Below are 27,247 nucleotides of genomic sequence, written 5' to 3'. Positions count from 1 at the left end.
GTTATTGCTTGCTAGGCTGCATTTTCGACGGCTACTGCCCTTCTGAAATATATTCGAACTGAGAGCTGCCATACCAAGATGGCTGCCTGCACACTGTTGTGTGATTGGTGCAGTTGATGCTCTGCCCCCATTGGCTCTAGCTCCTTTGTAATAGGCCAATGCGTAGCTGGCAGGCTTGGCCGGACCTCCTCCAAAGACCCGATCCTGGCCCTGGACAAAATGCTTGTCTCTTAACTATCCCTCGCATGGGCAAGGCAGCAGTCCCTGGAATGGGACTGGGCCCTCTCCCTACCACGGGAGGTGAAAAGGTGCAGCTCCAACACGGCCTAACGATAAGGTAAGACCCTCCGTGGGCCCTTTCGGGCACACCCACGTCGGCGCTGCCATGACTTTGAATTGCTTCCCTGCCCTGAAGATCGTGGCACTCTACAGCTCTGTTGTGGACTATGGCTGTTACTGCTTGCTAGCCTGCATTTTCGACGGCAACTGCCCTACTGCAATATATTCCAACTGCAAGCTGCCATACCAAGATGGCTGCTGCACACCGTTGTGTGCTTGGTGCAGTTGATGCTCTGCCCCATTGGCTCTAGCTCCTTTGTAACAGGCCAATGAAAAGCCGGCAGGCTTGGCCGGCCCTCCTCCAAAGGCCCGATCCTGGCCCTGGACAAAATGCTTCTCTCTTAACTATCCCACGCATCGGCAAGGCAGCAGTCCTTGGAATGGGACTACGCCCTCTCCATACCATGGGAGATGTCCAGGTGCAGCTCCAATACGGCTTGACGATAAGGTAAGACCCTCCATGGGCCCTTTCAGGCACGTGCACGTCGGCGCTGCCATGACTTTGAATTGCTTCCCTGAAGATCCTGACACTCCACAGCTCTGTTGTGGACTATGGATGTTACTGCTTGCTAGGCTGCATTTTCCACGACTACTGCTCTTCTGCAATATATTCGAAGAGGGAGCTGCCATACCAAGATGGCGGCCCACACACTGTGTTGTTGTATGCTTGGTGCAGTTGATGCTCTGCCCCCATTGGCTCTAGCTCTTGTAATGGTCCAGTGAGAAGCCGTTAGGCTTGGCCGGCCCGCATCCGAAGCCCCGATCCTGGCCCCGGACAAAGTGCTCCTCTCTTCACTATCCCGTGCATCGGCAGGGTAGCAGTCCCTGTAATGGCACTGCGCACTCTCCCTGCCACGGGAAGTTGCCAGGTGCAGCTCCAACATGGCTTGACGATAAGGTAAGACCCTCCCTGGGCCCATTCAGGCACGCCCACGTCGGCGCTGCCATGACTTTGAATTGCTTCCCTGTCCTGAAGATCGTGGCACTCTACAGCTCTGTTGTGGATTATGGATGTTACTGCTTGCTAGGCTGCATTTTCGATGGCTACTGCTGTTCTGCAATATAATTGAACTGCAAGCTGCTATACCAAGATGGCGGCCCGCACACTGTTGTGTGCTTGGTGCAGTTGATTCTTCGCCCCCATCAGCTCTAGTTCCCTTGTGATGGGCCAATGAGAAGCCGGCAGGCTTGGCCGGCTGTCCTCCAAAGGCCTGATCCTGGCCCTGGACAAAATGCTTGTCTCTTAACTATCCCGCGCATGGGCAAGGCAGCAGTCCCTGGAATGGGACTGTGCCCTCTCCCTACCACAGGAGGTGGCCAGGTGCAGCTCCAACACGGCTTGACGATAAGGTAAGACCCTCCCTGGGCCCTTTCAGGCACGCGCACGTCAGCACTGCCATGACTTTGAATTGCTTCCCTGCCCTGAAGATCGTGGCACTCTAAGCTCTGTTGTGGACTATGGATGTTACTGCTTGCTAGGCTGCATTTTCGATGGCTACTGCTGTTCTGCAATATAATTGAACTGCAAGCTGCTATACCAAGATGGCGGCCCGCACACTGTTGTGTGCTTGGTGCAGTTGATGCTTCGCCCCCATCGGCTCTAGTTCTCTTGTGATGGGCCAATGAGAAGCCGGCAGGCTTGGCCGGCCCTCCTCCAAAGGCCTGATCCTGGCCCTGGACAAAATGCTTGTCTCTTAACTATCCCGCGCATGGGCAAGGCAGCAGTCCCTGGAATGGGACTGTGCCCTCTCCCTACCACAGGAGGTGGCCAGGTGCAGCTCCAACACGGCTTGACGATAAGGTAAGACCCTCCCTGGGCCCTTTCAGGCACACGCACGTCAGCACTGCCATGACATTGAATTGCTTCCCTGCCCTGAAGATCGTGGCACTCTACAGCTCTGTTATGGACTATGGAGGTTACTGCTTGCTAGGCTGCATTTTCGACGGCAACTGCCCTACTGCAATATATTCCAACTGCAAGCTGCCATACCAAGATGTGCTGCCTGCACACTGTTGTGTGCTTGGTGCAGTTGATGTTTCGCCCCCATCGGCTCTAGTTCCCTTGTGATGGGCCAATGAGAAGCCGGCAGGCTTGGCCGGCCCTCCTCCAAAGGCCTGATCCTGGCCCTGGACAAAATGCTTGTCTCTTAACTATCCCGCGCATGGGCAAGGCAGCAGTCCCTGGAATGGGACTGTGCCCTCTCCCTACCACAGGAGGTGGCCAGGTGCAGCTCCAACACGGCTTGACGATAAGGTAAGACCCTCCCTGGGCCCTTTCAGGCACATGCACATTGTTGCTGCCATAACTTTGAATTGCTTCACTGCCCTGAAGATCGTGGCACTCTACAGCTCTGTTGTGGACTGTGGATGTTACTGCTTGCTAGGCTCCATTTTCAACGACAACTGCCCTACTGCAATATATTCCAACTGCAAGCTGCCATACCAAGATGTGCTGCCCACACACTGTTGTGTGCTTGGTGAAGTTGATGCTCTGCCCCCATTGGCTCTAGCTCCTTTGTAATGGGCCAATGAGAAGCCGACAGGCTTGGCCGGCCCTCCTCCAAAGGCCGGATCCTGGCCCTGGACAAAATGCTTGTCTCTTAACTATCCCGCGCATGGGCAAGGCAGCAGTCCCTGGAATGGGACTGGGCCCTCTCCCTACCACGGGAGGTGGCAAGGTGCAGCTCCAACACGGCCTAGCGATAAGGTAAGACCCTCCATGGGCCCTTTTGGGCACACCCACGTCGGCGCTGCCATGACTTTGAATTGCTTCCCTGCCGTGAAGATCGTGGCACTCTACAGCTCTGTTGTGGACTATGGCTGTTACTGCTTGCTAGCCTGCATTTTCGACGGCAACTGCCCTACTGCAATATGTTCCAACTGCAAGCTGCCATACCAAGATGGCTGCTGCACACCGTTGTGTGCTTGGTGCAGTTGATGCTCTGCCCCATTGGCTCTAGCTTCTTTGTAACAGGCCAATGAAAAGCCGGCAGGCTTGGCCGGTCCTCCTCCAAAGGCCCGATCCTGGCCCTGGACAAAATGCTTGTCTCTTAACTATCCCACGCATCGGCAAGGCAGCAGTCCCTGGAATGGGACTTTTGCCCTCTCCCTACCACAGGAGGTGGCCAGGTGCAGATCCAACACGGCTTGACGATAAGGTAAGACCCTCCCTGGGCCCTTTCAGGCACATGCACATCGTTGCTGCAATAACTTTGAATTGCTTCACTGCCCTGAAGATCGTGGCACTCTACAGCTCTGTTGTGGACTGTGGATGTTATTGCTTGCTAGGCTGCATTTTCGACGGCTACTGCCCTTCTGAAATATATTCGAACTGAGAGCTGCCATACCAAGATGGCTGCCTGCACACTGTTGTGTGATTGGTGCAGTTGATGCTCTGCCCCCATTGGCTCTAGCTCCTTTGTAATAGGCCAATGCGTAGCTGGCAGGCTTGGCCGGACCTCCTCCAAAGACCCGATCCTGGCCCTGGACAAAATGCTTGTCTCTTAACTATCCCTCGCATGGGCAAGGCAGCAGTCCCTGGAATGGGACTGGGCCCTCTCCCTACCACGGGAGGTGAAAAGGTGCAGCTCCAACACGGCCTAACGATAAGGTAAGACCCTCCGTGGGCCCTTTCGGGCACACCCACGTCGGCGCTGCCATGACTTTGAATTGCTTCCCTGCCCTGAAGATCGTGGCACTCTACAGCTCTGTTGTGGACTATGGCTGTTACTGCTTGCTAGCCTGCATTTTCGACGGCAACTGCCCTACTGCAATATATTCCAACTGCAAGCTGCCATACCAAGATGGCTGCTGCACACCGTTGTGTGCTTGGTGCAGTTGATGCTCTGCCCCATTGGCTCTAGCTCCTTTGTAACAGGCCAATGAAAAGCCGGCAGGCTTGGCCGTCCCTCCTCCAAAGGCCCGATCCTGGCCCTGGACAAAATGCTTCTCTCTTAACTATCCCACGCATCGGCAAGGCAGCAGTCCTTGGAATGGGACTACGCCCTCTCCATACCATGGGAGATGTCCAGGTGCAGCTCCAATACGGCTTGACGATAAGGTAAGACCCTCCATGGGCCCTTTCAGGCACGTGCACGTCGGCGCTGCCATGACTTTGAATTGCTTCCCTGAAGATCCTGACACTCTACAGCTCTGTTGTGGACTATGGATGTTACTGCTTGCTAGGCTGCATTTTCCACGACTACTGCTCTTCTGCAATATATTCGAAGAGCGAGCTGCCATACCAAGATGGCGGCCCACACACTGTGTTGTTGTATGCTTGGTGCAGTTGATGCTCTGCCCCCATTGGCTCTAGCTCTTGTAATGGTCCAGTGAGAAGCCGTTAGGCTTGGCCGGCCCGCATCCGAAGCCCCGATCCTGGCCCCGGACAAAGTGCTCCTCTCTTCACTATCCCGTGCATCGGCAGGGTAGCAGTCCCTGTAATGGCACTGCGCACTCTCCCTGCCACGGGAAGTTGCCAGGTGCAGCTCCAACATGGCTTGACGATAAGGTAAGACCCTCCCTGGGCCCATTCAGGCACGCCCACGTCGGCGCTGCCATGACTTTGAATTGCTTCCCTGTCCTGAAGATCGTGGCACTCTACAGCTCTGTTGTGGATTATGGATGTTACTGCTTGCTAGGCTGCATTTTCGATGGCTACTGCTGTTCTGCAATATAATTGAACTGCAAGCTGCTATACCAAGATGGCGGCCCGCACACTATTGTGTGCTTGGTGCAGTTGATTCTTCGCCCCCATCAGCTCTAGTTCCCTTGTGATGGGCCAATGAGAAGCCGGCAGGCTTGGCCGGCTGTCCTCCAAAGGCCTGATCCTGGCCCTGGACAAAATGCTTGTCTCTTAACTATCCCGCGCATGGGCAAGGCAGCAGTCCCTGGAATGGGACTGTGCCCTCTCCCTACCACAGGAGGTGGCCAGGTGCAGCTCCAACACGGCTTGACGATAAGGTAAGACCCTCCCTGGGCCCTTTCAGGCACGCGCACGTCAGCACTGCCATGACTTTGAATTGCTTCCCTGCCCTGAAGATCGTGGCACTCTAAGCTCTGTTGTGGACTATGGATGTTACTGCTTGCTAGGCTGCATTTTCGATGGCTACTGCTGTTCTGCAATATAATTGAACTGCAAGCTGCTATACCAAGATGGCGGCCCGCACACTGTTGTGTGCTTGGTGCAGTTGATGCTTCGCCCCCATCGGCTCTAGTTCTCTTGTGATGGGCCAATGAGAAGCCGGCAGGCTTGGCCGGCCGTCCTCCAAAGGCCTGATCCTGGCCCTGGACAAAATGCTTGTCTCTTAACTATCCCGCGCATGGGCAAGGCAGCAGTCCCTGGAATGGGACTGTGCCCTCTCCCTACCACAGGAGGTGGCCAGGTGCAGCTCCAACACGGCTTGACGATAAGGTAAGACCCTCCCTGGGCCCTTTCAGGCACGCGCACGTCAGCACTGCCATGACTTTGAATTGCTTCCCTGCCCTGAAGATCGTGGCACTCTAAGCTCTGTTGTGGACTATGGATGTTACTGCTTGCTAGGCTGCATTTTCGATGGCTACTGCTGTTCTGCAATATAATTGAACTGCAAGCTGCTATACCAAGATGGCGGCCCGCACACTGTTGTGTGCTTGGTGCAGTTGATGCTTCGCCCCCATCGGCTCTAGTTCTCTTGTGATGGGCCAATGAGAAGCCGGCAGGCTTGGCCGGCCCTCCTCCAAAGGCCTGATCCTGGCCCTGGACAAAATGCTTGTCTCTTAACTATCCCGCGCATGGGCAAGGCAGCAGTCCCTGGAATGGGACTGTGCCCTCTCCCTACCACAGGAGGTGGCCAGGTGCAGCTCCAACACGGCTTGACGATAAGGTAAGACCCTCCCTGGGCCCTTTCAGGCACACGCACGTCAGCACTGCCATGACATTGAATTGCTTCCCTGCCCTGAAGATCGTGGCACTCTACAGCTCTGTTATGGACTATGGAGGTTACTGCTTGCTAGGCTGCATTTTCGACGGCAACTGCCCTACTGCAATATATTCCAACTGCAAGCTGCCATACCAAGATGTGCTGCCTGCACACTGTTGTGTGCTTGGTGCAGTTGATGTTTCGCCCCCATCGGCTCTAGTTCCCTTGTGATGGGCCAATGAGAAGCCGGCAGGCTTGGCCGGCCCTCCTCCAAAGGCCTGATCCTGGCCCTGGACAAAATGCTTGTCTCTTAACTATCCCGCGCATGGGCAAGGCAGCAGTCCCTGGAATGGGACTGTGCCCTCTCCCTACCACAGGAGGTGGCCAGGTGCAGCTCCAACACGGCTTGACGATAAGGTAAGACCCTCCCTGGGCCCTTTCAGGCACATGCACATTGTTGCTGCCATAACTTTGAATTGCTTCACTGCCCTGAAGATCGTGGCACTCTACAGCTCTGTTGTGGACTGTGGATGTTACTGCTTGCTAGGCTCCATTTTCAACGACAACTGCCCTACTGCAATATATTCCAACTGCAAGCTGCCATACCAAGATGTGCTGCCCACACACTGTTGTGTGCTTGGTGCAGTTGATGCTCTGCCCCCATTGGCTCTAGCTCCTTTGTAATGGGCCAATGAGAAGCCGGCAGGCTTGGCCGGCCCTCCTCCAAAGGCCGGATCCTGGCCCTGGACAAAATGCTTGTCTCTTAACTATCCCGCGCATGGGCAAGGCAGCAGTCCCTGGAATGGGACTGTGCCCTCTCCCTACCACAGGAGGTGGCCAGGTGCAGCTCCAACACGGCTTGACGATAAGGTAAGACCTTCCCTGGGCCCTTTCAGGCACATGCACATCGTTGCTGCCATAACTTTGAATTGCTTCACAGCCCTGAAGATCGTGGCACTCTACAGCTCTGTTGTGGACTGTGGATGTTACTGCTTGCTAGGCTGCATTTTCGACGGCTACTGCCCTTCTGAAATATATTCGAACTGAGAGCTGCCATACCAAGATGGCTGCCTGCACACTGTTGTGTGATTGGTGCAGTTGATGCTCTGCCCCATTGGCTCTAGCTCCTTTGTAATAGGCCAATGCGTAGCCGGCAGGCTTGGCCGGCCCTCCTCCAAAGACCCGATCCAGGCCCTTGACAAAATGCTTGTCTCTTAACTATCCCTCGCATGGGCAAGGCAGCAGTCCCTGGAATGGGACTGTGCCCTCTCCCTACCACAGGAGGTGGCCAGGTGCAGCTCCAACACAGCTTGACGATAAGGTAAGACCCTCCCTGGGCCCTTTCAGGCACATGCACATCGTTGCTGCCATGACTTTGAATTGCTTCCCTGTCCTGAAGATCGTGGCACTCTACAGCTCTGTTGTGGATTATGGATGTTACTGCTTGCTAGGCTGCATTTTCGATGGCAACTGCCCTACTGCAATATATTCGAACTACGAGCTGCCATACCAAGATGGCAGCCCGCACACTGTGTTGTTCTGTGCTTGGAGCAGTTGATGCTCTGCCCCATTGGCTCTGGCTCCTTTGTAATGGGCCAATGAGAAGCCGCAGGCTTAGCCGGCCCTCATCCGAAGGCCCGATCCTGCACCCAGACAAAATGTTCCTCTCTTCACTATCCCGCGCATTGACCAGGCAGCAATCCCTGGAATGGCACTGCGCTCTCTCCCTACCACGGGAGGTTGCCAGATGCAGCTTCAACATGGCTTGACGATAAGGTAAGACACTCCCTGGGCCCTTTCAGGCACACGCACACCGTAGCTGCCATGACATTGAATTGCTTCTTTGCCCTGAAGATCGTGGCACTCTACAGCTCTGTAGTGGACTGTGGATTTTACTGCTTGCTAGGCTGCATTTCCGACGGCTACTGCCCTTCTGAAATATATTCGAACTGAGAGCTGCCATACCAAGATGGCGGCCCGCACACTGTCTTGTTGTGTGCTTGGTGCACTTTAACCTCTGCCCACATTGGCTCTAGCTCCTTTGTAATGGGCCAATGAGAAGCCGGCAGGCTTGGCCAGCCCTCCTCCAAAGGCCTGATCCTGGCCCTGGACAAAATGCTTGTCTCTTAACTATCCCACTCATCGGCAAGACAGCAGTCCCTTGAATGGCACTGCGCCCACTCTCTACCACGGGAGGCTGCCAGGTGCAGCTTCAATACGGCTTGATGATAAGGTAAGACCCTACCTGGGCCCTTTCAGGCACACGCACATCATCGCTGCCATGAAATTGAATTGCTTCCCTGCCCTGAAGATCGTGACACTCTACAGCACTGTTGTGGACTGTGGATTTTACTGCTTGCTAGGCTGCATTTTCTACACCTACTGCCCTTCTGCAATATATTCGAACTGTGAGCTGCCATACCAAGATGGCGGCCTGCACACTGTGTTGTTGTGTGCTTGGTGCAGTTAATGCTCTGACCGCATTGGCTCTGGCTCCTTTGTAATGGGCCAATGACAAGTCGGCAGGCTTGGCCGGCCAACCTCCAAAGGCCTGATACTGGCCCTGGACAAAATGCTTGTCTCTTAACTATCCCGCGCATGGGCAAGGCAGCAGCCCCTGGAATGGGACTGTGCCCTCTCGCTACCACAGGGGGTGGCCAGGTGCAGCTCCAACATGGCTTGACGATAAGGTAAGACCCTCCCTGGGCCATTTCAGGCACACGCACGTCAGCACTGCCATGACTTAGAATTGCTTCCCTGCCCTGAAGATCGTGGCACTCTACAGCTCTGTTGTGGACTGTGGATGTTACTGCTTGCTAGGCTCCATTTTCAACGACAACTGCCCTACTGCAATATATTCCAACTGCAAGCTGCCATACCAAGATGTGCTGCCTACACACTGTTGTGTGCTTGGTGCAGTTGATGCTCTGCTCCCATTGGCTCTAGCTCCTTTGTAATGGGCCAATGAGAAGCCGGCAGGCTTGGCCAGCCCTCCTCCAAAGGCCTGATCCTGGCCCTGGACAAAATGCTTGTCTCTTAACTATCCCGCGCATGGGCAAGGCAGCAGTCCCTGGAATGGGACTGTGCCCTCTCCCTACCAGAGGAGGTGGCCAGGTGCAGCTCCAACACGGCTTGACGATAAGGTAAGACCCTCCCTGGGCCCTTTCAGGCACACGCACGTTAGCACTGCCATGACATTGAATTGCTTCCCTGCCCTGAAGATCGTGGCACTCTACAGCTCTGTTATGGACTATGGATGTTACTACTTGCTAGGCTGCATTTTCGACGGCAACTGCCCTACTGCAATATATTCCAACTGAAAGCTGCCATACCAAGATGTGCTGCCTGCACACTGTTGTGTGCTTGGTGCAGTTGATGCTTCGCCCCCATCGGCTCTAGTTCCCTTGTGATGGGCCAATGAGAAGCCGGCAGGCTTGGCTGGCCCTCCTCCAAAGGCCTGATCCTGGCCCTGGACAAAATGCTTGTCTCTTAACTATCCCGCGCATGGGCAAGGCAGCAGTCCCTGGAATGGGACTGTGCCCTCTCCCTACCACAGGAGGTGGCCAGGTGCAGCTCCAAAACGGCTTGACGATAAGGTAAGACCCTCCCTGGGCCCTTTCAGGCACATGCACATTGTTGCTGCCATAACTTTGAATTGCTTCACTGCCCTGAAGATCGTGGCACTCTACAGCTCTGTTGTGGACTGTGGATGTTACTGCTTGCTAGCCTGCATTTTCGACGGCAACTGCCCTACTGCAATATATTCCAACTGCAAGCTGCCATACCAAGATCGCTGCTGCACACCGTTGTGTGCTTGGTGCAGTTGATGCTTCGCCCCCATCGGCTCTATCTCCCTTGTAATGGGGCAATGAGAAACCGGCAGGCTTGGCCGGCCCTCCTCCAAAGGCCTGGCCCTGGACAAAATGCTTGTCTCTTAACTATCCCGCGCATGGGCAAGGCAGCAGTCCCTGGAATGGGACTGTGCCCTCTCCCTACCACAGGAGGTGGCCAGGTGCAGCTCCAACACGGCTTGACGATAAGGTAAGACCCTCCCTGGGCCCTTTCAGGCACACGCACATCGTCGCTGCCATGAAATTGAATTGCTTCTCTGCCCTGAAGATCGTGACACTCTACAGCACTGTTGTGGACTGTGGATTTTACTGCTTGCTAGGCTGCATTTTCGACGGCTACTGCCCTTCTGAAATATATTCGAACTGAGAGCTGCCAGCTGCTATACCAAGATGGCTGCTGCACACCGTTGTGTGCTTGGTGCAGTTGATGCTCTGCCCCATTGGCTCTAGCTCCTTTGTAACAGGCCAATGAAAAGCTGGCAGGCTTGGCCGGCCCTCCTCCAAAGGCCCGATCCTGGCCCTGGACAAAATGCTTGTCTCTTAACTATCCCCCGCATCGGCAAGGCAGCAGTCCCTGGAATGGGACTGTGCCCTCTCCTTACCACAGGAGGTGGCCAGGTGCAGCTCCAACACGGCTTGACGATAAGGTAAGACCCTCCCTGGGCCCTTTCAGGCACATGCACATCGTTGCTGCCATAACTTTTAATTGCTTCACTGCCCTGAAGATCGCGGCACTCTACAGCTCTGTTGTGGACTATGGCTGTTACTGCTTGCTAGCCTGCATTTTCGACGGCAACTGCCCTACTGCAATATATTCCAACTGCAAGCTGCCATACCAAGATGGCTGCTGCACACCGTTGTGTGCTTGGTGCAGTTGATGCTCTGCCCCATTGGCTCTAGCTCCTTTGTAACAGGCCAATGAAAAGCCGGCAGGCTTGGCCGGCCCTCCTCCAAAGGCCCGATCCTGGCCCTGGACAAAATGCTTGTCTCTTAACTATCCCACGCATCGGCAAGGCAGCAGTCCCTGGAATGGGGCTGTGCCCTCTCCCTACCACAGGAGGTGGCCAGGTGCAGCTCCAACACGGCTTGACGATAAGGTAAGACCCTCCCTGGGCCCTTTCAGGCACGCGCACGTCAGCACTGCCATGACTTTGAATTGCTTCCCTGCCCTGAAGATCGTGGCACTCTACAGCTCTGTTGTGGACTATGGATGTTACTGCTTGCTAGGCTGCATTTTCGATGGCTACTGCTGTTCTGCAATATAATTGAACTGCAAGCTGCTATACCAAGATGGCGGCCCGCACACTGTTGTGTGCTTGGTGCAGTTGATGCTTCGCCCCCATCGGCTCTAGTTCCCTTGTGATGGGCCAATGAGAAGCCGGCAGGCTTGGCCGGCCCTCCTCCAAAGGCCTGATCCTGGCCCTGGACAAAATGCTTGTCTCTTAACTATCCCACGCATGGGCAAGGCAGCAGTCCCCGGAATGGGACTGTGCCCTCTCCCTACCACAGGAGGTGGCCAGGTGCAGCTCCAACACGGCTTGATGATAAGGTAAGACCCTCCCTGGGCCCTTTCAGGCACGCGCACGTCAGCACTGCCATGACTTTGAATTGCTTCCCTGCCCTGAAGATCGTGGCACTCTAAGCTCTGTTGTGGACTATGGATGTTACTGCTTGCTAGGCTGCATTTTCGATGGCTACTGCTGTTCTGCAATATAATTGAACTGCAAGCTGCTATACCAAGATGGCGGCCCGCACACTGTTGTGTGCTTGGTGCAGTTGATGCTTCGCCCCCATCGGCTCTAGTTCTCTTGTGATGGGCCAATGAGAAGCCGGCAGGCTTGGCCGGCCCTCCTCCAAAGGCCTGATCCTGGCCCTGGACAAAATGCTTGTCTCTTAACTATCCCGCGCATGGGCAAGGCAGCAGTCCCTGGAATGGGACTGTGCCCTCTCCCTACCACAGGAGGTGGCCAGGTGCAGCTCCAACACGGCTTGACGATAAGGTAAGACCCTCCCTGGGCCCTTTCAGGCACACGCACGTCAGCACTGCCATGACATTGAATTGCTTCCCTGCCCTGAAGATCGTGGCACTCTACAGCTCTGTTATGGACTATGGAGGTTACTGCTTGCTAGGCTGCATTTTCGACGGCAACTGCCCTACTGCAATATATTCCAACTGCAAGCTGCCATACCAAGATGTGCTGCCTGCACACTGTTGTGTGCTTGGTGCAGTTGATGCTTCGCCCCCATCGGCTCTAGTTCCCTTGTGATGGGCCAATGAGAAGCCGGCAGGCTTGGCTGGCCCTCCTCCAAAGGCCTGATCCTGGCCCTGGACAAAATGCTTGTCTCTTAACTATCCCGCGCATGGGCAAGGTAGCAGTCCCTGGAATGGGACTGTGCCCTCTCCCTACCACAGGAGGTGGCCAGGTGCAGCTCCAACACGGCTTGACGATAAGGTAAGACCCTCCCTGGGCCCTTTCAGGCACATGCACATTGTTGCTGCCATAACTTTGAATTGCTTCACTGCCCTGAAGATCGTGGCACTCTACAGCTCTGTTGTGGACTGTGGATGTTACTGCTTGCTAGGCTCCATTTTCAACGACAACTGCCCTACTGCAATATATTCCAACTGCAAGCTGCCACACCAAGATGTGCTGCCCACACACTGTTGTGTGCTTGGTGCAGTTGATGCTCTGCCCCCATTGGCTCTAGCTCCTTTGTAATGGGCCAATGAGAAGCCGGCAGGCTTGGCCGGCCCTCCTCCAAAGACCGGATCCTGGCCCTGGACAAAATGCTTGTCTCTTAACTATCCCGCGCATGGGCAAGGCAGCAGTCCCTGGAATGGGACTGTGCCCTCTCCCTACCACAGGAGGTGGCCAGGTGCAGCTCCAACACGGCTTGACGATAAGGTAAGACCTTCCCTGGGCCCTTTCAGGCACATGCACATCGTTGCTGCCATAACTTTGAATTGCTTCACAGCCCTGAAGATCGTGGCACTCTACAGCTCTGTTGTGGACTGTGGATGTTACTGCTTGCTAGGCTGCATTTTCGACGGCTACTGCCCTTCTGAAATATATTCCAACTGCAAGCTGCCATACCAAGATCGCTGCTGCACACCGTTGTGTGCTTGGTGCAGTTGATGCTTCGCCCCCATCGGCTCTATCTCCCTTGTAATGGGGCAATGAGAAACCGGCAGGCTTGGCCGGCCCTCCTCCAAAGGCCTGGCCCTGGACAAAATGCTTGTCTCTTAACTATCCCGCGCATGGGCAAGGCAGCAGTCCCTGGAATGGGACTGTGCCCTCTCCCTACCACAGGAGGTGGCCAGGTGCAGCTCCAACACGGCTTGACGATAAGGTAAGACCCTCCCTGGGCCCTTTCAGGCACACGCACATCGTCGCTGCCATGAAATTGAATTGCTTCTCTGCCCTGAAGATCGTGACACTCTACAGCACTGTTTTGGACTGTGGATTTTACTGCTTGCTAGGCTGCATTTTCGACGGCTACTGCCCTTCTGAAATATATTCGAACTGAGAGCTGCCAGCTGCTATACCAAGATGGCTGCTGCACACCGTTGTGTGCTTGGTGCAGTTGATGCTCTGCCCCATTGGCTCTAGCTCCTTTGTAACAGGCCAATGAAAAGCCGGCAGGCTTGGCCGGCCCTCCTCCAAAGGCCCGATCCTGGCCCTGGACAAAATGCTTGTCTCTTAACTATCCCCCGCATCGGCAAGGCAGCAGTCCCTGGAATGGGACTGTGCCCTCTCCTTACCACAGGAGGTGGCCAGGTGCAGCTCCAACACGGCTTGACGATAAGGTAAGACCCTCCCTGGGCCCTTTCAGGCACATGCACATCGTTGCTGCCATAACTTTTAATTGCTTCACTGCCCTGAAGATCGCGGCACTCTACAGCTCTGTTGTGGACTATGGCTGTTACTGCTTGCTAGCCTGCATTTTCGACGGCAACTGCCCTACTGCAATATATTCCAACTGCAAGCTGCCATACCAAGATGGCTGCTGCACACCGTTGTGTGCTTGGTGCAGTTGATGCTCTGCCCCATTGGCTCTAGCTCCTTTGTAACAGGCCAATGAAAAGCCGGCAGGCTTGGCCGGCCCTCCTCCAAAGGCCCGATCCTGGCCCTGGACAAAATGCTTGTCTCTTAACTATCCCACGCATCGGCAAGGCAGCAGTCCCTGGAATGGGGCTGTGCCCTCTCCCTACCACAGGTGGTGGCCAGGTGCAGCTCCAACACGGCTTGACGATAAGGTAAGACCCTCCCTGGGCCCTTTCAGGCACGCGCACGTCAGCACTGCCATGACTTTGAATTGCTTCCCTGCCCTGAAGATCGTGGCACTCTACAGCTCTGTTGTGGACTATGGATGTTACTGCTTGCTAGGCTGCATTTTCGATGGCTACTGCTGTTCTGCAATATAATTGAACTGCAAGCTGCTATACCAAGATGGCGGCCCGCACACTGTTGTGTGCTTGGTGCAGTTGATGCTTCGCCCCCATCGGCTCTAGTTCCCTTGTGATGGGCCAATGAGAAGCCGGCAGGCTTGGCCGGCCCTCCTCCAAAGGCCTGATCCTGGCCCTGGACAAAATGCTTGTCTCTTAACTATCCCACGCATGGGCAAGGCAGCAGTCCCCGGAATGGGACTGTGCCCTCTCCCTACCACAGGAGGTGGCCAGGTGCAGCTCCAACACGGCTTGATGATAAGGTAAGACCCTCCCTGGGCCCTTTCAGGCACGCGCACGTCAGCACTGCCATGACTTTGAATTGCTTCCCTGCCCTGAAGATCGTGGCACTCTAAGCTCTGTTGTGGACTATGGATGTTACTGCTTGCTAGGCTGCATTTTCGATGGCTACTGCTGTTCTGCAATATAATTGAACTGCAAGCTGCTATACCAAGATGGCGGCCCGCACACTGTTGTGTGCTTGGTGCAGTTGATGCTTCGCCCCCATCGGCTCTAGTTCTCTTGTGATGGGCCAATGAGAAGCCGGCAGGCTTGGCCGGCCCTCCTCCAAAGGCCTGATCCTGGCCCTGGACAAAATGCTTGTCTCTTAACTATCCCGCGCATGGGCAAGGCAGCAGTCCCTGGAATGGGACTGTGCCCTCTCCCTACCACAGGAGGTGGCCAGGTGCAGCTCCAACACGGCTTGACGATAAGGTAAGACCCTCCCTGGGCCCTTTCAGGCACACGCACGTCAGCACTGCCATGACATTGAATTGCTTCCCTGCCCTGAAGATCGTGGCACTCTACAGCTCTGTTATGGACTATGGAGGTTACTGCTTGCTAGGCTGCATTTTCGACGGCAACTGCCCTACTGCAATATATTCCAACTGCAAGCTGCCATACCAAGATGTGCTGCCTGCACACTGTTGTGTGCTTGGTGCAGTTGATGCTTCGCCCCCATCGGCTCTAGTTCCCTTGTGATGGGCCAATGAGAAGCCGGCAGGCTTGGCCGGCCCTCCTCCAAAGGCCTGATCCTGGCCCTGGACAAAATGCTTGTCTCTTAACTATCCCGCGCATGGGCAAGGTAGCAGTCCCTGGAATGGGACTGTGCCCTCTCCCTACCACAGGAGGTGGCCAGGTGCAGCTCCAACACGGCTTGACGATAAGGTAAGACCCTCCCTGGGCCCTTTCAGGCACATGCACATTGTTGCTGCCATAACTTTGAATTGCTTCACTGCCCTGAAGATCGTGGCACTCTACAGCTCTGTTGTGGACTGTGGATGTTACTGCTTGCTAGGCTCCATTTTCAACGACAACTGCCAGTTTCTGGTCGCCTTTCGCGGAGCTCCTAGAGAGACATTGCTATACTTACCACGGACCTCGGTCCTTTTGTCATAACTTAATATACTGGTAACGATCCCTCCCCCTCGACGTTAGCTGTGAAGCTGTTTCTCCGCCGAACTATTTTCGACGGAGAGGAAGAGCGGAGGAGATCCTTCGGCGCTGCCGAACACGTGGCCTGGCCTCGACGGCCAACTTACAGTAGGGAGAGTGGGGGTTAGAACTTTGTCTCTTCTCTTTGAGAATGTCTTTCTTTCTCCCTTTTCTTTCCCTTGGGGTTGTTATCGCCAGCTATTATTGCCTCAGCTATGGAGAGGACACCATTTAAGTTTTGCCCACGCTGCAGGGGCAAATATACTTGGAAAGATAAGCACAAGCTCTGTAATCGTTGCTTACCCCTCGATCACATAGAGAACAGCTGCGCAGCCTGCAAGCTCTTAAAACCCAGGACTCTTAAAGAACGTAGGGTTAAGAGGTGGGCAGACTACGCGATGTCGAAGTCAGTTTCCTCACCCGCTGCCGCTGTTACTGAAAGTGACGAGGAGTGCGATAACTCGACGTCCGTTACGGAAGTCATGAACCCCCAGAAGGAGCGCTCACGCTCCTCGTCGTCCGTCCCCGGCCCCGACGGGCTCGGCTCACGCCCTGCTTATGGGGATGAACACCCCGGCGACAAGGACGCACACAAACCCCATAAGGCTAAACACACTACCCACGGCTCTTCTTCGTCGAGAACGAAGGATCCATCAGCGCCGAAGGGGACGCAGGGCACTCCGGCGTCTACCGCAGACCGTAAAGGTCACAAGCCCCACCCGCAAACGCAGCCGCGACCAGCGATTGGGCTTCCATCTAACACGGGCGCTACCCCAAAAACATCCGACGCAACGCTCCATAGAGCGACCGTCGAGGTACAACGCGCAACGCACACAACGTCGACACCAAAGCCCTCGACGGACAAAATCGTGGCCGAGAGCCTAGCGAGAATTGTCGCCGAAGACGAACGTACGCGGACGACGAAACAAACGTCGAATACCGCGTCGAAAAAACACAAAAGTAGCCAGGAACTGCCCCTTTCTCCAAAGGACGCTTCCGAACTACCTGAAGGCTTTTCAGAAGGAGACGGGAACCTCTCGTCGACGCTGTGGGAGCGTTCGAAACGATTCGAAGGCGAAAACACTAATTTTCCCCCTCTAGACTATTCAGGGGTACCCCATGAGACCCTTGAAAGACTCCATTCTTGCATGGAGAAAATGGAAAGGTTTCTAGGAAACCAAGACCCACCCACTCACAAAAGACAAAGAGAATGGCCACAGGATGACCCTAGAGTCAAGATTCCTAGGCTGGTTGACCTCACTGAGGAGGAGCAATACCTCCAAGAAGATGAGGAGTGTTTGGGTGGAGAAGAAGAGGTAGAACTTGAGGAAGAGGGCTTCGAAGAAGATCCTTACACCACTCCTACAGGGTTTGAAGAGGATACAGCTACCTCGCAGCCCTGGCATTCACCGTCAGTGCAGCCTTGGCAATCCCCATCAGTACATTCAGACCCTGATGCCTTTCTCCCTTCTCCTCTCAAGGATTCACACGGGAACTCCTCTCCCATAGATGACCAACCTTCCCTCAATGCACTATTGCGCAAGGCAGCAGCGCATTTTGAGATTGATACAGGGGAAACTCTTCCAGACATCGACTTTGTAGAAAAAGTCATCAAAGAAAAAGCCCCTGTTAGCCAATCTATTCCTCTCCTGGCTTCTATTAAAAGAAGAATTTCTCCTTCCCTTACTAACCCAGCTCTAGTAAGAGGGGTCAACCCTAGAATAGAAAAGCTCTTCAGCCCTTCATCCTCTGACCCTTTATACATCAGAGGACACTCTATTCCAGACTCCCTTGTGGTTACCAACACAAGAAAAAGAGCAGGGGTGCCACTATCCACTAGTGAAGCACCTCCAGACAAAGAAGGCAAAAAACTCTACGCACTGGGGAAGAGAATCACGACCTCCGCCGCCTTCTCCACTAGAATTGCTGCAGTGACCACTGGATGTCGGACCTATGCACAGCATGTGATTCTAAGCAGATTAACAAACATCAGAAGACAATGCATTACTTACCGTAAAAGCATTTCTGATGGTTGTATCTGCTTAGATTCACATGCGCCCACCCTTCCTCCCCGCTCGGATGGAAGGAACATAGACTTCCTTTATATCTCTCTTTTCTGTACTCACTCACGTCTATAAGGCTCCCTCAGGGCAGAAAAATACAAACAGAGGGACCTCGACGCGTGAGGGATTGTGGGTACAACGCACGTCACTATAGGGATAGTGTTACAGACACGCCTTGTCGACGTCCCCTTTTCGACTACGAAAAACAAAATGCAATACTCCGCAGTGACCACTGGATGGTCACTGCGGAGTATTGCATTTTGTTTTTCGTAGTCGAAAAGGGGACGTCGACAAGGCGTGTCTGTAACACTATCCCTATAGTGACGTGCGTTGTACCCACAATCCCTCACGCGTCGAGGTCCCTCAGATTGTTTTTTTCCGCCCAGTTTCTGGTCGCCTTTCGCGGAGCTCCTAGAGAGACATTGCTATACTTACCACGGACCTCGGTCCTTTTGTCATAACTTAATATACTGGTAACGATCCCTCCCCCTCGACGTTAGCTGTGAAGCTGTTTCTCCGCCGAACTATTTTCGACGGAGAGGAAGAGCGGAGGAGATCCTTCGGCGCTGCCGAACACGTGGCCTGGCCTCGACGGCCAACTTACAGTAGGGAGAGTGGGGGTTAGAACTTTGTCTCTTCTCTTTGAGAATGTCTTTCTTTCTCCCTTTTCTTTCCCTTGGGGTTGTTATCGCCAGCTATTATTGCCTCAGCTATGGAGAGGACACCATTTAAGTTTTGCCCACGCTGCAGGGGCAAATATACTTGGAAAGATAAGCACAAGCTCTGTAATCGTTGCTTACCCCTCGATCACATAGAGAACAGCTGCGCAGCCTGCAAGCTCTTAAAACCCAGGACTCTTAAAGAACGTAGGGTTAAGAGGTGGGCAGACTACGCGATGTCGAAGTCAGTTTCCTCACCCGCTGCCGCTGTTACTGAAAGTGACGAGGAGTGCGATAACTCGACGTCCGTTACGGAAGTCATGAACCCCCAGAAGGAGCGCTCACGCTCCTCGTCGTCCGTCCCCGGCCCCGACGGGCTCGGCTCACGCCCTGCTTATGGGGATGAACACCCCGGCGACAAGGACGCACACAAACCCCATAAGGCTAAACACACTACCCACGGCTCTTCTTCGTCGAGAACGAAGGATCCATCAGCGCCGAAGGGGACGCAGGGCACTCCGGCGTCTACCGCAGACCGTAAAGGTCACAAGCCCCACCCGCAAACGCAGCCGCGACCAGCGATTGGGCTTCCATCTAACACGGGCGCTACCCCAAAAACATCCGACGCAACGCTCCATAGAGCGACCGTCGAGGTACAACGCGCAACGCACACAACGTCGACACCAAAGCCCTCGACGGACAAAATCGTGGCCGAGAGCCTAGCGAGAATTGTCGCCGAAGACGAACGTACGCGGACGACGAAACAAACGTCGAATACCGCGTCGAAAAAACACAAAGGTAGCCAGGAACTGCCCCTTTCTCCAAAGGACGCTTCCGAACTACCTGAAGGCTTTTCAGAAGGAGGCGGGAACCTCTCGTCGACGCTGTGGGAGCGTTCGAAACGATTCGAAGGCGAAAACACTAATTTTCCCCCTCTAGACTATTCAGGGGTACCCCATGAGACCCTTGAAAGACTCCATTCTTGCATGGAGAAAATGGAAAGGTTTCTAGGAAACCAAGACCCACCCACTCACAAAAGACAAAGAGAATGGCCACAGGATGACCCTAGAGTCAAGATTCCTAGGCTGGTTGACCTCACTGAGGAGGAGCAATACCTCCAAGAAGATGAGGAGTGTTTGGGTGGAGAAGAAGAGGTAGAACTTGAGGAAGAGGGCTTCGAAGAAGATCCTTACACCACTCCTACAGGGTTTGAAGAGGATACAGCTACCTCGCAGCCCTGGCATTCACCGTCAGTGCAGCCTTGGCAATCCCCATCAGTACATTCAGACCCTGATGCCTTTCTCCCTTCTCCTCTCAAGGATTCACACGGGAACTCCTCTCCCATAGATGACCAACCTTCCCTCAATGCACTATTGCGCAAGGCAGCAGCGCATTTTGAGATTGATACAGGGGAAACTCTTCCAGACATCGACTTTGTAGAAAAAGTCATCAAAGAAAAAGCCCCTGTTAGCCAATCTATTCCTCTCCTGGCTTCTATTAAAAGAAGAATTTCTCCTTCCCTTACTAACCCAGCTCTAGTAAGAGGGGTCAACCCTAGAATAGAAAAGCTCTTCAGCCCTTCATCCTCTGACCCTTTATACATCAGAGGACACTCTATTCCAGACTCCCTTGTGGTTACCAACACAAGAAAAAGAGCAGGGGTGCCACTATCCACTAGTGAAGCACCTCCAGACAAAGAAGGCAAAAAACTCTACGCACTGGGGAAGAGAATCACGACCTCCGCCGCCTTCTCCACTAGAATTGCTAATAACAACTCACTTTTAGCTAGCTACGCAGATGCACAGTGGAACAAGCTGCGCAGCGAAGCAGAGGAAGCACCTGAACCTCTGCGTTCTCGCCTGCTAGCTATAATATCAGAGGGCACACTGGTAAACCAGGGCATCGTTAAAAACTCCCTAGATGCCGCTGAGACGGCTGGCCGCTCCCTAGTTCAGGGAATACTTCTCAAGCGCCACGTTTGGCTACGCAATTCAGGTTTTAAGCCCGAAACCCAAGCCTCCCTCATAAATAAACCCATTGAACAGACGCATCTGTTTGGGAAAGCAGTAGATGAGGCCCTAGAACATGCTAAAAAAGAGTTTGATACCATCAAAACTCTTGATCAAATTTCTAGGCCCCCTAACAGGCGAGGCTATGGTAATAAACGCTCCTTTCGTGGCCAAAGACAGCAGCAGAACCAACAACAACAATATTACTCTGGCTCCAACTGGCCCACCAACCAGGGTAACACCCAGTTCAGTCAAAGAGGCCAACGCCGTGGCAAAGGAAGAGGTCGTGGCTCCAGCCCCAGAGGTTCCACGCCCAATACCAGCAAATGACCCGAAAATTCGGGTCCCCTCCCATGCATCACCGGTCGGGGGCCGGCTAACATCGTTCCTTTCAGCATGGGAGGGAATCACGTCAGACCGTTGGGTATTATCCACCATAGCCCACGGATACTGCATCGAGTTCAACGGTTCCCCGAAGTACAAACCCCCACGGAACCGGCGCATGACACCGCAACACCTCTCCATTCTTCTTCAAGAAGTGGAAGAACTACTGAAGAAAGAAGCTATAGAGCCCGTCCCCCTATCACAGGTAACAGAAGGTATTTATTCAGTGTACTTCCTTGTACCCAAAAAGGACTTAACCATGCGCCCTGTATTAGATCTGCGCCCAGCGAACATATTTGTCAAACCCCAAAAGTTTCGTATGGTGACCTTACAGGAGGTAATCCCACTGTTATCACAAGGGGATTACATGACAACACTGGACATGAAAGATGCATACTTTCATATTTTAATGTTGCCATCGCACAGAAAATACCTCAGGTTCAAAATAGAGGACAAACACTACCAGTTCAGAGTACTACCCTTCGGGATAGCATCTGCACCAAGGGTATTCACGAAAGTACTGGCAGTGGCAGCGGCCCACCTGCGCAGATTATCCATCCCGGTATACCCTTACCTCGACGACTGGCTCATAACAGGGGATTCTTACGAAACATGCTTCTCCAATACCCAAAAGACCGTAGACCTTTTGTCCCAACTGGGCTTCTCCATCAACGAAAAGAAGTCCAGCTTAGACCCCAGCCAAACCAAACAATTCCTAGGGGCTCTAATTCGAACAAGGGACGGCCTCGTATTCCCCTCCAACGAGAGGGTCCAAAACATGCTGTTTCAAATTCCCCATTATGTAGCAGGCCGAGAGGTGACGGTACGCAAAGCAATGCGCTTGCTAGGGATGATGGCGTCATGTATTTATTTGGTACCTCACGCGCGCCTGCGCATGCGCCCAATGCAAGAGTGGCTCTACAGCCAGTGGTGTCAGGCCAGCGGACAATGGGACGATCTAGTGGTGGTCTCGCAGGCCTTGGTTCTCTCGCTACGGTGGTGGACAAAAGAAAACCTGTTATTAGGGAAAACTTTTGCCACACCCGCAGTGGAAGCCACTCTAACCACAGACGCATCCCTTACAGGATGGGGGGCTCACCTATCCCATCAAACGGCACACGGAGTGTGGACTCCGAGTTTAGCATCCAAGCATATAAACCTGCTGGAACTACTAGCGGTGTTCAAAGCACTGAAAGCCTTTCAGGAACACTTACAAGGAAAGACAGTGATGGTCCTCACAGACAGCACCACAGCCATGTACTACCTCAACAAGCAAGGGGGCACTCACTCTCCAGGACTGTCCAAGCTGTCCCAGAATATATGGAAGTGGGCTCTCAAACACAACATGTTCCTACTAGCACAACATGTACCAGGGGAACTCAATCTGCTAGCAGACAAACTCAGCAGAGACTTCCCCCTGCCCGAAGAGTACGAATGGCAATTGCACGAAGACATCGTCTTAGACATCTTCACGCAATGGGGATTCCCGGAAATAGACCTGTTCGCAACCCTGGAGAACTCACAATGCCAAAGTTACGCCTCCAGGTACCCCCAGAACCAGTCCAAGGGGAACGGTCTGTTGATTCAATGGTCAGGGAAATTTGTTTACGCCTTTCCCCCGACTCCCCTTCTCAACAAAGTGGTGCACAAGATGCACCAGGAGCAGGTTACCATGATACTAGTGGCCCCAATGTGGGCACGGCAACCTTGGTTCGCTCACTTGATGGAGATGTCCCTATCTCCCCCAGTGAAACTTCCCTGCCCGTACAACATGCTGTCACAAGACAAGGGCAGGACACTGCATCCATGCCCTCAGACCATGAACTTAGCAGCCTGGCTCCTGAGATCATAGAATTTGGACATTTACAACTCCCACAGAGATGTATGGACATCCTCAGGGAAGCCAGAAAACCTAATACTCGACACTGCTATTCTAGCAAATGGAAAAGATTCGTTATCTGGTGTAGAGGTACTAGCATCAACCCAGTTGACTGCTCTCCTACTGACATTATTCTATACTTGACCCATTTACTGGATTCAGGTTTAGTATTCAATTCCATTAAAGTCCACCTAGCGGCACTTTCTGCATACACCACTTCCCAACTTAAAGTGTCGTGGTGGAAGATACCAGTTATCAAAGCCTTCATGGAGGGGGTAAAAAGGATACACCCTCCGATAGCTAACCCAGCTCCCGGATGGGACTTAAATGTGGTACTTTCCAGACTCATGGGCCCTCCCTTCGAACCCATGCACAAGGCAACTCTTAAAGATATCACCCTTAAGACTGCTTTCCTAATAGCTATCACCTCCATTAGGAGAGTAAGTGAACTACAGGCTCTTTCTGTACTAGACCCCTTTGTAACAGTTCACAAAAATAAAGTGGTTCTACGCACACACCCAAGGTTTGCACCTAAATTCATCTCGAAATTTCATGTAAACCAAACTATAGAACTACCAACGTTCTTTCAAAACCCTTCCAGCTCGGGAGAAAAAAGTCTGCATACACTAGATGTACGCAGAGCTGTCATGTTCTACATGGAAAGAACCAGACCACTGAGAAAGACTAATCAGTTCTTTGTCTCGGTGGCAGCAGGAAGAGAAGGAGATGCGGTCTCAAAATCCACTATATCTAGATGGATTGTTCAATGCATCACTCTCTGTTACACTCTTGCTAAGAGAGAACTACCCTTCAAGCCAAGAGCACATTCCACTCGAGGCACTGGGGCTTCCATAGCATTCATTGCAAATGTTCCCCTTGAGTCCATCTGCAAAGCGGCTACCTGGAGTTCTGTGCACACCTTTACAAAACACTACTGTCTAGATGCACACTCTAGATCTGACTCCCAGGTGGGACAGGCAGTATTAAGACATCTTTTCTCTACTGTTCCTTCTCATAACCCACCGCCAACTCCGGGTACTGCTCGCTAGTCTATGCACAGCATGTGATTCTAAGCAGATTAACAAACATCAGAAGACAATGCATTACTTACCGTAAAAGCATTTCTGATGGTTGTATCTGCTTAGATTCACATGCGCCCACCCTTCCTCCCCGCTCGGATGGAAGGAACATAGACTTCCTTTATATCTCTCTTTTCTGTACTCACTCACGTCTATAAGGCTCCCTCAGGGCAGAAAAATACAAACAGAGGGACCTCGACGCGTGAGGGATTGTGGGTACAACGCACGTCACTATAGGGATAGTGTTACAGACACGCCTTGTCGACGTCCCCTTTTCGACTACGAAAAACAAAATGCAATACTCCGCAGTGACCACTGGATGTCGGACCTATGCACAGCATGTGAATCTAAGCAGATACAACCATCAGAAATGCTTTTACGGTAAGTAATGCATTGTCATTGCTTCACTGCCCTGAAGATCGTGGCACTCTACAGCTCTGTTGTGGACTGTGGATGTTACTGCTTGCTAGGCTCCATTTTCAACGACAACTGCCCTACTGCAATATATTCCAACTGCAAGCTGCCATACCAAGATGTGCTGCCCACACACTGTTGTGTGCTTGGTGCAGTTGATGCTCTGCCCCCATTGGCTCTAGCTCCTTTGTAATGGGCCAATGAGAAGCCGGCAGGCTTGGCCGGCCCTCCTCCAAAGACCGGATCCTGGCCCTGGACAAAATGCTTGTCTCTTAACTATCCCGCGCATGGGCAAGGCAGCAGTCCCTGGAATGGGACTGTGCCCTCTCCCTACCACAGGAGGTGGCCAGGTGCAGCTCCAACACGGCTTTACGATAAGGTAAGACCTTCCCTGGGCCCTTTCAGGCACATGCACATCGTTGCTGCCATAACTTTGAATTGCTTCACAGCCCTGAAGATCGTGGCACTCTACAGCTCTGTTGTGGACTGTGGATGTTACTGCTTGCTAGGCTGCATTTTCGACGGCTACTGCCCTTCTGAAATATATTCGAACTGAGAGCTGCCATACCAAGATGGCTGCCTGCACACTGTTGTGTGATTGGTGCAGTTGATGCTCTGCCCCCATTGGCTCTAGCTCCTTTGTAATAGGCCAATGCGTAGCCGGCAGGCTTGGCCGGCCCTCCTCCAAAGACCCGATCCAGGCCCTTGACAAAATGCTTGTCTCTTAACTATCCCTCGCATGGGCAAGGCAGCAGTCCCTGGAATGGGACTGTGCCCTCTCCCTACCACAGGAGGTGGCCAGGTGCAGCTCCAACACAGCTTGACGATAAGGTAAGACCCTCCCTGGGCCCTTTCAGGCACATGCACATCGTTGCTGCCATGACTTTGAATTGCTTCCCTGTCCTGAAGATCGTGGCACTCTACAGCTCTGTTGTGGATTATGGATGTTCTCCAGCATGGGGTCTGGCATGGATTCACATGCTCATGAATATTCCCCGTCGTCAGGCTGGGAATCCTCGGTAAAGAAAAAACCAGTATCAGTTTCGTTTCTGATCTGTCTTTCGTAGTAATAACCAATCACTGGTCTCTGCGTCATACTGACCACAGCCAATGACTGCCCTCTACCTAAGCACCGCCTCTGGCAGCCATCTTCAGATTTTTACCGCACGTTCATGTGTTGGGATCCTCGTGTTATTGCTCTCGAGCGTTAGTGCTTTTTTTCGCGCTTTTTCACAAAAAAACTTCGATTCTTTCGGTCAAAAGAGCCTCAAGCTCCACCGATCCTACATCCGATCAACGGGGACCCGTGTCGGATTCATCTGTGCCCCTCAAGGGTGAAGATTTCGTCGAGCTACGCTTCGGAGGACTCCAGAAGCTTCTCAGGCCCGGTCTCGGAGATGGCCCAGGAGAAGGGAAGCTCGACGCCCGGAAAGCTGTTCAGGGTCTGCCCTGGATGCCAGCTGCAGAACGTCTTCAAGGAGGACGAACACTCTTTCTGCCTTTACTGCCTTCTTGAGGACAAGACGCACGTGGAGAAGGACTGCGTTTTGCGGCAACATGTCGGAACGGACCATGAAGGACCGCCATCAACGTCTCGCCAACTGGCTGGAGGGTAAGAGCCCGTCTGGCGAGAAGAAGAAGAAATCCGAGCGGTCTTCTAAGACCTTTGAGGGCGCCCCGGCGACGGGGGCCCAACATAAGGCCAAGCACCGCGAGTCCGCTGGCACCGGGAGCGCCGAACGGTCGGGCTCTACGGGCGCCAGGCAGGGCGCACCCTCCCCGGCACCATCAACCACGAGCCAACGCTCTGGGTCGGGTAAGAGGAAGGCCGAGCACCCGGCGAAGCTCCTGGAGAGGCCCCGGTCGAGCTCTAAGGCAGAGGAGGAGCGTGGCAGTGCCCCCTCTCTCAAGGATAAGGCGGTGAGCGCACCTAAGGTGGTGAAGGCCTTGATCCATCCGACCAAGCCCTCTATCGAAACGGTCGTGGCGGCCCTGGCTCAGCCTGTGGTGGCTACACCAGTGGTGGCGACCTCAGGGCCCAGAATCTCCCTGCCTCCTCGGAGGGAGTCTTCCTTTGTGCCCATCGATAGGACCCCCGTGAAACCCTCCGTGGGGAAGAAGAAGGGGGGGCAGGGCGTCGTCGTAGATTCGGCCTCAACCTCAGAAGAGGAGCTGATCGAGGTCTTAAGCCACGGCCTAGGCGTGGAAGAAGGCCAGCCCGTCGGAATGGACCCCGACGCAGGTGACGACGACGACATCGTCGAGGATACCGACGGGGCCCCTGCTCGCCCGTCGGATTCCCCTCTGCCAGCGCCGCAAGACAACTCGGCGGCCATTTTGTTGGCCATACAGTCCTTATGCTCCGAGATAAGGACGAGGCTACCGTTACCGACGGAGGAACCTCTCCCGTCGGGGGATCCAGAACCGGGACCTTCTGGTGTTCCCCCTACCAAGAAAAGAAGGATCCATCCACCACCTCCTTTTCAACCGTCGCGCCCCGTCCAGCCCTCCTCCCCGTCCACCCGAGGGGATGATACGGGGACTGACACGGCAGCGACGGGTACGGACGACGAGGCATACGACGAGGATTTTCCGTCGTCGCCTCCCACCAGGGCTTCTCCGCCCGACGAGATCGGATCTTTCCACTCCATGATCTCCAGGACGTCCGAGCTTTTCCAACTCTGCCCTGAGGAGAAGAAAAAGGAAGGCTTCCTTTATCAGCGGCGCGAGGCCAAGAGGAAGACGGTCCTCGCAGTGCCTCTGTTGGACGACATTTGGGATGAGGGCCT

The sequence above is a fragment of the Ambystoma mexicanum genome, chromosome 1p, assembly GCF_040938575.1.
Source record: "Ambystoma mexicanum isolate Mex_15411 chromosome 1p, UKY_AmexF1_1, whole genome shotgun sequence".
NCBI classification, from domain to species: Eukaryota; Metazoa; Chordata; class Amphibia; order Caudata; family Ambystomatidae; genus Ambystoma; species Ambystoma mexicanum.
The sequence above is the reverse complement of the archived record's forward strand: the minus strand, read 5'-3'. Positions refer to the sequence as shown.